The following is a 14,952-nucleotide window of genomic DNA, read 5'->3' on the forward strand; positions in this document are numbered from 1 at the left end:
CGCTCATACGCTCTCGCTGGAACTCTGCTGAAGCTGGCGGCGTCGTCTGAGCATCTGCCATTGAAACTGATGGCGGCGTTGTCTGATGCATAGGGTGCATCTGAGGTGACGGGTGCATTTGAGGCGACGGCGTCGTCTGAGGCATCTGAGGCGACGGGTGCATTTGAGGCGATGGCGTCGTCTGAGGCATCCGTGGCAACATGCCGGGCGACATCTGAGGCATCTGTGGCATCATGCCAGGCGACATCTGAGGCAAGGGCGAAAAATGCTGCGTGAACGCGAACATTTGTCGCTGCATCTCCTCATCTGCTGTTGCGAGGCTCGCCTCATCTCCTCCATAGCGACTTATTGTACCGCCAACTGAGCCTGGAGCTCACCAACCACTGGATCTCGAACGCGCCGCGATGACGAACCTGACGACGAGCTTTCGTCCTGAGCCTGAGCAATAGACCAAGATGATCTCGGGACCGCTGGACCTATTCCAACATACCAATCTTGACGGTTCCCGAGAATGTCTAGCATCGCGTGCTCCTCTGCGTCGTCCTGGTTAAATACTACGCCTTGGTCTTCTGCTTGTCGCTGAAGATCCGCCACTAGAGTAACTATCCGCGCCTTTACACATAAAAAAAAATTATCAAAAATTAATTATTATGTAAGTAACGTAATCGTAATTATCACATATGACTTACATGTGCTCGTCTCGCCCAATCTGTCGTCCATTCACCTTTTCTATTATGGTGCTTTTGCTCCCACGTCTCAAACGCGGAGCCCAAAGTCCCATCGTCCTTACTCTGCAATTGTTATGAAAATATAAGTATTGAATTTATTTCAAATTAAGTATTTCAAAATTAGAATAACTTACGTTCAAATGACGATGAGTCAAGAAAGAAAGAGATCCTTGATTCGACCTCGTCTTCTTCTTCTTCTTCGAATTCTCTTTGTTGCGATTAGACTTTTTATGCAAATAATTAATTGTGTCATTATTCAATCTGATAAAGATATTGTGATTTATTACAATCATACATTACGTACCTTCCAATCGTCAGTTGCGAACTCGTCTACCACCGCCTTCCAATCGTCAGTTGCGAACTCGTCTACAACCGCCTCCCAATCCTCTTTCTTATATCCCTGTGGTGTTTCCGCCTTAGCGTTTTCTTTGCTCCCGCAAAACTCCAACCTGAACTTCTCTGATAGCTTGGACTTCTGGTTGCGTCGCCTGATCTTGGCATTCCGAATGATAGCCTAAATACCAACAGCCATAAATATTTGCAAGATCACGTGGCAATCATGCGACTTCAAACCTGCGAGCTTCCCATCAGTTGTCACATTTTTTTTAAATTCCCAGCGAGACCATCGGGAAATTTGACAGATTTTAAGAACTCTGTAAATCACTGTCTCTGCTCAAGGGTCAAAACGTACGACGCTCGCGGTTTGTAATACCCACCCCCATTTGGTTCCAAGTGCAAAGTGGTCTTGATGCCCAAGTCCATCAAATCAAGCCTCGCCTTCTCGGTGTCATATCCCCAAACGGGTTGAATCCATCCGCAGCTAGCCCAAGCCGTACGTTCCGAGGCTCTTCAGCAAAGCCTGTGTATCTCTCGTCCAAATTCTTCCACACTGTACCATCCGCAGGATGTCGTAGAACGCCAGCTTCCCTGACGCGATCTCTTTCATGCCACTGCATCTGAAGCGCCGTGTGTCGAGATGCGTACAGTCGCTTCAATCGATCTTTTAAGGGAAAATATCGCAATATCTTTTGCGGTATCTTCTTACCAGTTAGCTTCCATCTACTCTCGTTACATATCGAGCACACGTCGACGTTCGCGAGATGTTTTCGGAATAGGATACAGTCATTAATGCACGCGTCGATCATCTCGTATCCCATGCCGAAATGCTTCAGCTTTGCTTTTGCCTCGTAGTACTTCTCCGGTATTCGATTACCAGCTGGATGAGACTTCCTCAAGAGCTGCAGCAGTTCTGTGAACGACTTGTTCGTCCAATGGTTCGTGACTTTAAGGTGCATCAACTGAACCAAGAATGACAAAGACGAAAACTCCTTGCATCCATGGTACAATTCCGCTTCCAACTCGGCGAACAAGTCTTTCACTTGCTCCTCTGCACGCAACACGCTCGGAGCCGGCTCGGTAACACCGTCGAAATCCTCGTCATCTCTTATATCCTCCACAACAGCATGTATTCCACCTACTCCTCTCTGGGCTGTTTCTCCGATGGGGACTTCTTCAAGATGACAGACGGATCGCACAACCTCGCCATGATGATACCATTCTGTGTAGCCCGGGGTAAACCCTTTGTTTAGCAGATGATGCCTTACAACCCCAATGTCGTGCCATCTCACATTGTTGCAAGGCTTGCAAGGACATCGATATTCACCATTATCGTTCGGAAATCTTCTTGCAGCGCGAATAAATTCATTAACTCCAATTTTATACTGCAAAGACAACCGATTGTTCTCGGTGATCCAATCTCTACTTGGATTGGACATTGATTTCACTAAACGAAAGGGAAAATTAACAATTATTAAGAGTTGTTGCTAAGGGACGAAGATGACTGAAATCGATTACTTATGTTGGCGTTGATGCCCAATAGTGCGGCTTAAGAGTTATTGCTAAGGGACGAAGAACTATAAAGGTGAAATTATGAATTTTATGTTATCTGAAGTCGAATTGAAAAAATTAGGGTTTTTAGAATAATTGGTTGGAAACTCTACCGAAATTTCGGCAGAATTTCCCCTATAATTCTAACAAACCAAAAACCTGCAAACTCATTTAAAAAGCATATACAAATCATCCAAAACTATCCTCATAATCAACTAAACCCTAAATCGAACCTCCGTGGCTCGATTACAACAAAAATTCAATAATATCAACTCATTTATCAAAAACATGTAAACTAAAACTAAATTATACAATAACTCAACTAAATTCAATTTCATGATTAACAATTGAACAAATAACTTAAATTATATTATATTAACTTAAAAAATTACTAACTAAATTAATTTCAACTACATGATTAACAATTTTAATAATTATATCAAATTAATTTCAATTACATTAACAATTTTACCAATTTTACTAATTATATCAAATTAATTTCAATTACATAATTAACAATTTTTATAATTATATCAAATTAATTTTAATTACATAATTAACGATTTTATCAATTTTACTTATTATATCATATTTACCAATTTTAATAATTATATCATATTTAAGATTTACAATTATCAAACTAACTACATTATTAATACACATATACGTATAAAACTAAACTATTTTAATTACCTAACTAATTAACTACTAGACTAAATATACTAATTACAATTAATCTAAAGTAATTAAAAGCACATAATTAAAAGAGCTGCAAGAGGCTAACCTGTAGGCAGGGCTTGAGCACGGCGAGGCTGCAAGAGGCAGGATGGGGCACGGCGGCGCTGCGACGGAGCCCGAGAGTTCCACGAGAGTTCGTGGGCGTCGCTGCCTGGGTTTAGCCAAACCAACTGAAACAGAAAGAAAAAAAAAACACACACACACACACACATAGTTTCGAAATCAACCAGACTAACAAATTACACAACGAGACTATATTGATTATCGATGTAAACCAACAGAAAAAGGAAAAAAAACACGCAGTTTTGAGATCCCCGAGCCCGAGCCGAAGCCGAAGTCGAAGCCAAAGCCGAGGAGGCCGACAGCGGAGATGAAGCGGGTCCCGAGCGCGGGGCTGAGAGCCGACTTGGCTCGGACAAGTTGTTGGAGGCGGAGGCCGCTCGCCGCGGGAGAAGAGGCCGGCAGGGAGGTTTCCAGCGAAGGGCGGTACCTGCAAAGAGGAAGAAAAAAAAGAGGAGTCAATGGTGGCCGGAAATTAAAGAGGAAGAAAAAAAGAGTGGCTCGGTGGTAGTGGTACCCGTCGGTGGTTGTCGGAGAGAGACGGTGGACTGGTGGTGGTGGTAGGAGAGAACTCGGAGAGAGAGGGTCGGAATGTGACAGAGAGAGAGGCTCGGTTAAATGAATGAAAATCACAGAGAAAATTTGTTTTATATCCTGATGACCTAGAATTTCGGTGCGACTTTGTCGCACCCAATGACCTCTGTCATTACTTTTGGTCGCACCCAATGATATTTGTAAAAAGAGGGGGAAAATTTGATCGCGGAAACATTTAGGACATTTGGGTGCGACTAAGTCGCACCTAATAGTTTGGATAAAGTATTGGGTGCGACTAAGTCGCACCCAAAAGTTTTCACGGACTTTTGGGTGCGACAAGTCGCACCCAACTTCAAAAGAATTGGCGAAAATTTTCCAATGCTTGTTTGAGTTTTGGGTGCGACTTTTTGCACCCGAAAGTCTTTTTTGGTGCGACTTTTAGGTGCGAAAAGTCGCACCCAAAAGTCATCCGCACCGAAAAACTATATTTGTAGTAGTGACAAGTTTACCTAATTGAATATTGTAGTGTTCAATTGAATAACCTGGGTTATAGCTTTCTCAGCGTCACTGTGTGTAAATTTGGCTACTTAAATTGTGCGAAATTGTACATATTTTCTTATACAGTTTTGTCCATGTTTTCTTATGTGCAGAGAATGAACGTTGTCAACAATGGTTCGCTTGAGTAAGTAATATAAACTCTGTTTTCTTATGTACTTGCCTCACTGTGTGGTTGAACATGTGTGACTTGTTTACTATGTTGTAGAGGTTGGTCATTCTAAGAGAAAGGTCTCCGAAGTTACGAAATGAATATTAGAAGCGGTAAAAAAGAATTCGGGAACTTCTTTGGCTAGTTCCCAAAAAGCTGAAGAACGTGTTATTAATGGTAGTACAAAGTAAGTACCTTAATGCTTGATCTGGTGACATGAATATATAACCATATATATGTTTGAAAAATCAGTAATTTATATATACATTAGTGAAAAGCAATAATTTGTGTCGAAAGCATATATATATATATCAAGTAATTATGGTTCTCTTGATATATATGCTTATAATGTATCAGTAATTTATATAACTCTTACTTACTTGATATTTAAATTTATATATATATTTTTTTAATGAACACATGTTAACAGAATTGATAAGTCATGGTTAAATTCCGATAGACGTTCAAAGGAATATGAAGAAGGTGTTGATAATTTCTTAGAGTTTTCAAAAATTAATTCTCCTAGTGTGGATATCGTACGATGCCCTTGTAAAATGTGTGGAAATATGTCATCTCATTGCTTTGAAACTATTAAAGATCACCTCTTTTGTAATGGAATGGACCAAACTTATAATGTCTGGAGATGGCATGGTGAAAATATTGTTCGTAGTAGTAGTACGGAGCAGGTCATCAACCAGCCAAATGTAGATATTGTTGGGGAAGGCAACGATGCTTTTAATACTGTTGAGATGGTTAGGGCCGCTGAGAATCTTATAGAAAATGATGCTGCCAAGTTTGTAGAATACATAGAAGATGCAAAAAAGCCACTGTATGAAGGTTGTCATAAGTTTACTAAGTTATCAACTTTAGTAAGATTATACAATCTGAAAGTCAAATACGGGTGGAGCGACACAAGTTTTGACGAGCTGTTGAAATCGTTGGGTGACATGTTTCCGAAAGGAAACCACTTGTCGAAGTCTATCTACGAGGCAAAGAAGACTGTGAAACCCCGAAACTTGACCATATGAAAAAATGTAATATATCACGTTTGAATTATATACTACACGCTACGTATGATTTACGCTTGTTTGTGTGTGATTTGAGTATTTTAAGTTTAGTTATTAGATTTTTTTTTTCAATGTATTGTTCGTAATATATTAGACTAAATCATATATATATATATATATGTATGTATATATATAGCTATGATTGATTTTAGAATTTATCTTTCATAATTATAATCATGTACGATACTTTTTCTTATTAATAGCAGTATACGTATGAAGTAGTATTGGTACTTTTTTGTGTGTGTGTGTATGATATTACTCATACATCTAATAATCATACGAGATATATATGTGTATATATATATATATAACTGTTGTCGGTCGTTTTCGGAAAACCCGAGACGCCAAGAAGGCACGTCGCTCAAAGGGCCGATGGTCAGGCCGGAGGTCCTGAAGAGCGGCAAGTCTTCAAGCCTTCGCCCAAACTCTTGACTCTTTGAGTCGAGCCTAGCCCCTCGAGTTGAGAATTGAGTCGGCTCCTCGAGTCGAGCTTCGCTCCTCGAGTTGAGCCTTGAGTCAGTCTCCTCGAGTCGAGCTTTGCTCCTCGAGTCGAGTCACTCTCGTCAAATGGAAACCTTCATATTTCATGTGGCAAGAATGGTATTCGAAGGCCCGCAAGAGCCCGACGAGGCGGGCCATGCGCCACGCGCGCAGCCGCGCCGGCCAACCAAGCACAGCAGCCCGCGCGCCGCGCCAGACAGGCCGCGCGCCGCGCCAAGCAGACCGCGCGCCGCGCGATGACACGCCCGCGCCGCACATCCAGCGCCGCGCATCGCGCGCCGCGCCTGGTGACCCGCGCGCCGCGCCCCCTGCGCCGCGCGCCGCGCGCCGCGCGTCGTGCGCCGCACTTTGTGCGCCGCGCGCGCCGTGCGCCTCCACTTGATGCCACATGCGTTCCTAGTCCCACATGGACGAAAAAGAAGCCTTCTAAGGCCCCCAAACACCTATAAATACCCCCTCACATTGAGGGGAAAGCCATCCCATTCTTTCTCAAGGAACTTGAGACTTCTCTCCGCTTCTCTAGATGCCATCCTTGGCCTGAAGTGGATTCTCCACGATTTCTCGCTCTCGGAGATTCTGAAGCGCTTTCCGGGGACTCCCGAGTGCCGCCTCTCTTGATCGAGCGATTAATCTTGAGCCCACGAGTGCTCTAACGGTTTTCGACTGAAAATCGCCTACGCGTCTAGCACCCTAGACGCGTCCGCCATTTCTGACAAGAAATCGCCTACGCGTCCTGCATTTCCGACTAGGAATCGCCCACGCGTCCGGAATCTCCGCCACAACAAGGAACTCTTGACTTAGAGTCTTCCACGTCTCCAAAAGAGAGAAAACACACATTCTCTCTCGCGCTCGCAATCTCCGAAGTCCTGAGACGCCGCCGAGGACTCCTCGCGCCCCGTCTCCTTCGTCGAGTACGCTTCTCCATCAAGGCTCCGCGCCTCATACTGCGTATCACACGCTTGAACTACGTTCTGACCTGATCCCACGCACGGGTACGTAGGCAGCCGACAACCAAGGCACGGTCACTCCTCCTCCTCACCCTCTACCTCTCCCGAGAGGCGGGTTGATCGGAGAAAACCCTAGCTCGAGACTATCGAGTTCCCACACTTGGCCCGGGTGCGATCACTGGGTCCGGCCTTGGATCGAACCGCCCGAGGTTTTAAATAGTTGTTCATTTTCGTGCGACAACATTTTGGCGCTAGAAGGAGGGCACTTCCCGACCTATTCAGCCCGAAATCCCTTCTATTCATCTTCTTCTTTTCTTCTACAAACTCAACTTTCTCGAACTTGAGAAAAGATGAGTACTCAACCACCCGTACGTTCTGAGGGCGTGAACAACCCCGAAAACGTCACTGGGACCAAGAAATACTTCTTGCGCTCCCGAGCGCATGGTGACGAAGAGTCGCTCCACGAAGAGAGCTCGACCCGCTCACCATCTCCATCCCCTGATAGCAGGGACAACCGCATCATGGAGCTGGAGGAGAGTATCCGCCAACTAAAGGCGAAGAACGCGAGGTACCACAGCCAACTGGCTACCAAGCAACCCGCGCATAACGCAATGACCCCCAACGGGGATCCTGAGAACCTCAACGAGGAAAGCCACGACCGTGACCCTGACTATGAGGGTACTGGCGATCCAGAGGATATCGAGACTTCTCTCACGAAGGACGGGGAACTCCCCGCCGTGTTTGAAGCCGGTCCTTCGAATCCCCTACCCCGGAAAGGCGACGCGCCGGCTGCTTCTCAAGAGGGAAACTCCCGACGCTCGGCCCTCGACCGACTAGGTCGAAGGGAGAACGTTGAGGAGAGTCAGGGCACGCGGAGAGCGCGCCGTCGCAGACGAAGCCTGCGCCTCCGAACGACCAGCCCAGATCTTAGGGATCACCTCACCGCCCAACGCATCGAGCGTGGCGATGACCTAAGGGAGCGACTAAGCTCTCGGCCAAACATCCCCGCAGCAGCCCCAACTAACGGGAACCGCCGAACGGGTCAAGGGTCAAATGAAAGACGACAGGTGACTCCTCCCGAACAGGGAGTTACTCCGACTACCGGTCTCGATGTGATCACAATGATCCACAATCTTCGAAATGAAGTACGAGATCTCCGAGAACACGGAATAGGCGGAAGTGCCTATGGGGTCGTTGAGGAGAAGTCCTCGCCTTTCACGGCTCAGATATTGGCCGAGGTATGTACGGGAAATTTCAAACTCCCGAACCTCGCTCCGTATAATGGAAAAGCAGATCCTGCTTACCACATCCAGCACTATGAAACCTGGATGACGATGCAGGGTGTCACTCCCGGCGCTATGTGCCAAGCTTTTAGTCTTACCCTCGCCGGACCCGGCTTCGAGTGGTTCAAGAACTTAAGGCCGGGAAGCATCCGCTCGTTCAAAGACCTGAAGGACATGTTCCTAGCACGGTTCGCTACGTCTATGGTCCAAAAGAAGACCAAGATGTACCTGTGGTCAATCAGGCAAGAGGATGGCGAGTCTCTTAGACGATACCTCGCCCGATTCACTGAAGAATCGAATAAGGTCGATCGCTTTGACGACAAAGACGCAATCACCGCCATCACTGAAGGCTTGCGCACAAGTGACTTCCTTAAGTCCATCGTCGGCCGTGTCCCTTCTACCATGGCCAAGTTAATGACTCGAGCCAAGACCTTCATGGGAGTCGAAGATTACCTCGATGGTCGCAAGGGCAATGATCAAAGCCCTCACCACCGAGACGAGCCTAGCGACGAGCAAGGAAACTCCCGTAAAAGGCGAAACAGAGGAGGTCAGACTTTTAATAGACGACGTCCGATGCCCCAGAAGCCGCGACTTGCGGAAGACTTTAAGGGCTACTCGTCGTTCACACCGTTGAACACAACGCCGGAGCAAATCCTAGCTTTAGCGCGTGACAAGTTCACTCCCCCGGCTCCAATGAACAAAGATCTCGCGACTCGCGATAGATCTAAATATTGCGAGTTCCATCAGGAATACGGTCACTTGACCTCTGAATGCTGTAGTCTTAAAAGGCAGATCGAGGCATTGATCCAACGGGTTGAGCTAAAAGAGTTCGTGTTACGCATGATTAGCGCTGCGGGCCCCACCTCGAACAGACCACAGTCTGGCAGGGGAGGAGGAATAGCCGCTTCTGCCGACCGAACCACGGCTACTGCCAATGCCAATCCACAACTCCACGTTGTGACCACCATATTGGGAGGTCCACAAGATGGAGATTCGGCCCGACAACGGAAAAAATTCCTAAAGGCCGTGGCTCAAGAAGATGCTGTTATGCACGTCAACCTCACGTATGAAGAACCTCCGTCCGTGCCTCACGAGACGATGCATTTCACCAACAAAGAGGCCAAGCGAGTTGTGCATCCGCACAATGACGCAATTGTGCTCAAAGCCCAAGTAGCTAATAACTTGGTGAAAAGAGTTCTCATCGACAACGGCAGTGCTGCCGACATAATTTTCAAGTCCACCCTGGAGCGCATGAAGCTCGGGGGGCTACGCCCAACTCCGACCCAGACGCCTCTATTTGGGTTCACTGGGAAGAGAGTCATGACTAAAGGCGTCATCGATCTGCCGGTCACCTTCGGAACTCCCGGAGGCATTGAAGTCGTTCACATGGTCCCATTCCTAGTGGTCGACCAAGAGTCCCCCTACAACGTAATCGTTGGGCGACCCACGTTGAACCGGCTAAGGGCAATCACTTCAACATACCACCTACTGGTGAAGTTCCCTACCAAGGATGGAATCGGCATCATGGCTGGAGATCAATCCCAAGCCAGAATATGCTACATCCAAGGAATCGACGGAAAGACCGCTAAAAAGACGGTTAGCACGATCTCTCAGCTCAGAGATAGCGTCGAGTCGACCAAGGTCCTCCGCGAAGTCCATAAAGACACCTGCATGACACCCAAGTGCAAGGTAACGGCGTCCTCATCAGGGACCCCACACGGTCTACCAGGTCATACATGGACGAGACACCGATCTATCGCCTGTGGAATGCGGAACACTGGAAGAGAGTACTACCACTAGCCAGCGATCCCCCCATTTTATTTCTTTGCTTTCTAAACATTCAATAAGGCCTACGAGCCAACGTTTTAGGATTTCAAATTTTTTGCAATATTAATAAAGTTCGATGTTTTTCTTTTAAAATCCACTTTATCAAAGATTTTTAATCATCAGGATTACACTTGTAAACCCAAAACTCGGGGGGCTAGTGCCATAGGCAATGGTAAGTACGCTCAAAATTCTCTAGAAAGTACGCTCCACAAAAAGAAAGCACGCTCCATCAAAACAAAACACCCGAACACAAAACGGGAACAGGCGTGCACGAAAGACGCCTCCGCGGCGCGCCCAAGAGACATCCCCGAGATGCAGGCTAAAGACGCCCCCGCGGCGCGCCCAAGAGACATCCCCGAGATGTAGGATAAAGACGCCCCCGCGGCGCGCCCACGAGACATCCCCGAGATGCAGGCTAAAGACGCCCCCGCGGCGCGCCCACGAGACATCCCCGAGATGCAGGCTAAAGACGCCCCCGCGGCGCGCCCACGAGACATCCCCGAGATGCAGGCTAAAGACGCCCCCGCGGCGCGCCCACGAGACATCCCCGAGATGCAGGCTAAAGACGCCCCCGCGGCGCGCCCACGAGACATCCCCGAGATGCAGGCTAAAGACGCCCCCGCGGCGCGCCCACGAGACATCCCCGAGATGCAGGCTAAAGACGCCCCCGCGGCGCGCCCACGAGACATCCCCGAGATGCAGGCTAAAGACGCCCCCGCGGCGCGCCCACGAGACATCCCCGAGATGCAGGCTAAAGACGCCCCCGCGGCGCGCCCACGAGACATCCCCGAGATGCAGGCTAAAGACGCCCCCGCGGCGCGCCCACGAGACATCCCCGAGATGCAGGCTAAAGACGCCCCCGCGGCGCGCCCACGAGACATCCCAGAGATGCGGGCTAAAGTCGTCCCTCGCGACGCACCAAAGCCGCCTACATGGCGCAACCTAAGACGCCCACATGGCGCACATAAGTCGCGTAAAGGTGCAGCCCGTAAGACGCCTACATGGCGCAACCTAAGACGCCTACATGGCGCACTTAAGACGCCTACATGGCGCACGTAAGACGCGTAAAGGCGCAGCCCGTAAGACGCCTACATGGCGCAATATAAGACGCCTACATGGCGCACTTAAGACGCCTACATGGGGCACGTAAGACGCCTACGTGACGCACCTAAGATGCCTACATGGCGCACTTAAGACGCCCACATGGCGCAACCAAGTCGTCCCTCGTGACACACCTAAGTAACCTACATGCCGCATCTAGGCCATCCCTCATGACGTGCCTACGATGCCTAAAACAACGCACGAAGCCGTCTCTAATGACGCGCTCTGAGTCACCGCAAGGCGCTGTGTATGATTACTAATCGGAACGCACCTGAACAGCCATACAAGGCGCAACTCATGTCATCTTCACCACCGCCGACTAAGCACAATCACACCCGCCTCTGAGCAAGAACCTCGCTCGGCCTGAACCAGCTGAGACCTCGCTCCTCGAGTTGAGTCATTCTCCTCGAGTCGAGCCTTGCTCCTCAAATCGAGTCATTCTCCTCGAGTCGAGCTTTGCTCCTCGAGTCAAGTCATTCTTCTCGAGTCGAGCTTCGCTCCTCGAGTCGAGTCATTCTTCTCGAGTCGAGCTTCGCTCCTCGAGTCGAGTCATCCTCCTCGAGTCGAGTTTTCGCTCCTCGAGTCGAGTCAGTCTCCCCGAGTGGAGCTTCGCTCCTCGAGTCGAGTCATCCTCCTCGAGTCGAGTTTCGCTCCTCGAGTCGAGTCAGTCTCCTCGAGTTGAGCTTCGCTCCTCGAGTCAAGTCATTCTTCTCGAGTCGAGCTTCGCTCCTCGAGTCGAGTCATCCTCCTCGAGTCGAGTTTTGCTCCTTGAGTCAAGTCAGTCTCCCCGAGTTGAGCTTCGCTCCTCGAGTCAAGTCATCCTCCTCGAGTCGAGTTTTGCTCCTCGAGTCGAGTCAGTCTCCTCGAGTTGAGCTTCGCTCCTCGAGTCAAGTCATTCTTCTCGAGTCGAGCTTCGCTCCTCGAGTCGAGTCATTCTTCTCGAGTCGAGCTTCGCTCCTCGAGTCGAGTCATCCTCCTCGAGTCGAGTTTTCGCTCCTCGAGTCGAGTCAGTCTCCCCGAGTGGAGCTTCGCTCCTCGAGTCGAGTCATCCTCCTCGAGTCGAGTTTCGCTCCTCGAGTCGAGTCAGTCTCCTCGAGTTGAGCTTCGCTCCTCGAGTCAAGTCATTCTTCTCGAGTCGAGCTTCGCTCCTCGAGTCGAGTCATCCTCCTCGAGTCGAGTTTTGCTCCTTGAGTCAAGTCAGTCTCCCCGAGTTGAGCTTCGCTCCTCGAGTCAAGTCATCCTCCTCGAGTCGAGTTTTGCTCCTCGAGTCGAGTCAGTCTCCTCGAGTTGAGCTTCGCTCCTCGAGTCAAGTCATTCTTCTCGAGTCGAGCTTCGCTCCTCGAGTCGAGTCATCCTCCTCGAGTCGAGTTTCGCTCCTCGAGTCGAGTCAGTCTCCCCGAGTTGAGCATCACCCCTCTCATCAAGTCATTCTCCCCGAGTTGAGTCTTGCTCCTCGAATTGAGTCATACACCTCGAGTCGAGCATCGCTCCTCGAGTAGAGTCATATTCCTTAATGTCCAGCCAGTCTCCTTGAGTCGAGTCTAGCCCCTCGAGTTGAGACTTGAGTCGGCTCCCCGAGTCGAGCCTAGCCCCTCGAGTTGAGACTCGAGTCGGCTCCCCGAGTTGAGCTTCGCTCCTTGAGTTGAGACTTGATTCAGTCTCCTCAAGTCTAGCTTCGCTCCTCGAGTCGAGCCTTGAGTCAGTCTCCTCGAGTCGAGCTTCGCTCCTCGAATCGAGCCTTGAGTCAGTCTCCTCGAGTCGAGTCCCACTCCTCGAACAAACGCCTGGAGCGACCTGAAGAACAGGTCAGCCAAGGTAGAGACCCGCGCTCGCGCCTGGGGAATAAGGGCCGATCTTCCGAACGCAGACGAAGAAGCGTCACCAAGGAGGGAATGGCGGATGCCCCGTGAGGCCGACTTATGCTTGATGCGTGGTCAAACTTTTAGCGTTTATCCCCGAGCAGTCGAAGCCCTCCGGTGCGGCAGAGCCTTCCGCCAGGTGCCGCTCCGTCTTCTCGAAGCATCAGCCCGCAGCATCAACCTCCGTCTTCGTGACCTCGGAATGAGCACGCCTTTGCAAAATGCAAAAGTGCAGTCGCCTTCCAAGCTGGCCGAGACGGAAGCCATGATCTTCCCCTAATAGGTCACGATTACACAATCGTCACCCTGCTAGTCACCGTCGAGACCCATGGACTCTGGATTGATGATATTATCAAACAAAACGCCATCGAAGGTTAACTCGGGCGTAACATTGCCAAAAGATCAATAAGCCGCGACACGCCGGCACACCTCTACACAAATGCACGCCCCACTTGCGCATGCATATCCCATTTGCTCCGGGGTTAGAGCGACGAACGCAAGCGCGTTCGCCTCGCCCACGTTGAGCTACGCCTCCTATCCGCTTGGATCCTCCTCCACGTGTACATCACACACTCGTGTCGAGAGAGACGGAAAAGCGAGAGAGAGCACTAGCAATTGTGAGAGTATTCTTTATAATCACGAAGGCTTCGCAACAGTGAAGCTCTGGAAAGTCTATTTTCCTCAAACACCCGGCGAAAACAACTAAAAGTTCACCGCCCGGGGCCTCCCGAGCAATGAACTTGGGGGGCTAATGTTGTCGGTCGTTTTCGGAAAACCCGAGACGCCAAGAAGGCACGGCTCAAAGGGCCGATGGTCAGGCCGGAGGTCCTGAAGAGCGGCAAGTCTTCAAGCCTTTGCCCAAACTCTTGACTCTTTGAGTCGAGCCTAGCCCCTCGAGTTGAGAATTGAGTCGGCTCCTCGAGTCGAGCTTCGCTCCTCGAGTTGAGCCTTGAGTCAGTCTCCTCGAGTCGAGCTTTGCTCCTCGAGTCGAGTCACTCTCGTCAAATGGAAACCTTCATATTTCATGTGGCAAGAATGGTATTCGAAGGCCCGCAAGAGCCCGACGAGGCGGGCCATGCGCCGCGCGCGCAGCCGCGCCGGCCAACCAAGCACAGCAGCCCGCGCGCCGCGCCAGACAGGCCGCGCGCCGCGCCAAGCAGACCGCGCGCCGCGCGATGACACGCCCGCGCCGCACATCCAGCGCCGCGCATCGCGCGCCGCGCCTGGTGACCCGCGCGCCGCGCCCCCTGCGCCGTGCGCCTCCACTTGATGCCACATGCGTTCCTAGTCCCACATGGACGAAAAAGAAGCCTTCTAAGGCCCCCAAACACCTATAAATACCCCCTCCCATTGAGGGGAAAGCCATCCCATTCTTTCTCAAGGAACTTGAGACTTCTCTCCGCTTCTCTAGATGCCATCCTTGGCCTGAAGTGGATTCTCCACGATTTCTCGCTCTCGGAGATTCTGAAGCGCTTTCCGGGGACTCCCGAGTGCCGCCTCTCTTGATCGAGCGATTAATCTTGAGCCCACGAGTGCTCTAACGGTTTTCGACTGAAAATCGCCTACGCATCTAGCACCCTAGACGCGTCCGCCATTTCTGACAAGAAATCGCCTACGCGTCCTGCATTTCCGACTAGGAATCGCCCACGCGTCCGGAATCTCCGCCACAACAAGGAACTCTTGACTTAGAGTCTTCCACGTCTCCAAAAGAGAG

The sequence above is a fragment of the Urtica dioica genome, chromosome 2 (genome assembly GCF_054948205.1).
Source record: "Urtica dioica subsp. dioica isolate 48M chromosome 2, U.dioica_male_clone48M_v1_H2, whole genome shotgun sequence".
NCBI classification, from domain to species: Eukaryota; Viridiplantae; Streptophyta; class Magnoliopsida; order Rosales; family Urticaceae; genus Urtica; species Urtica dioica.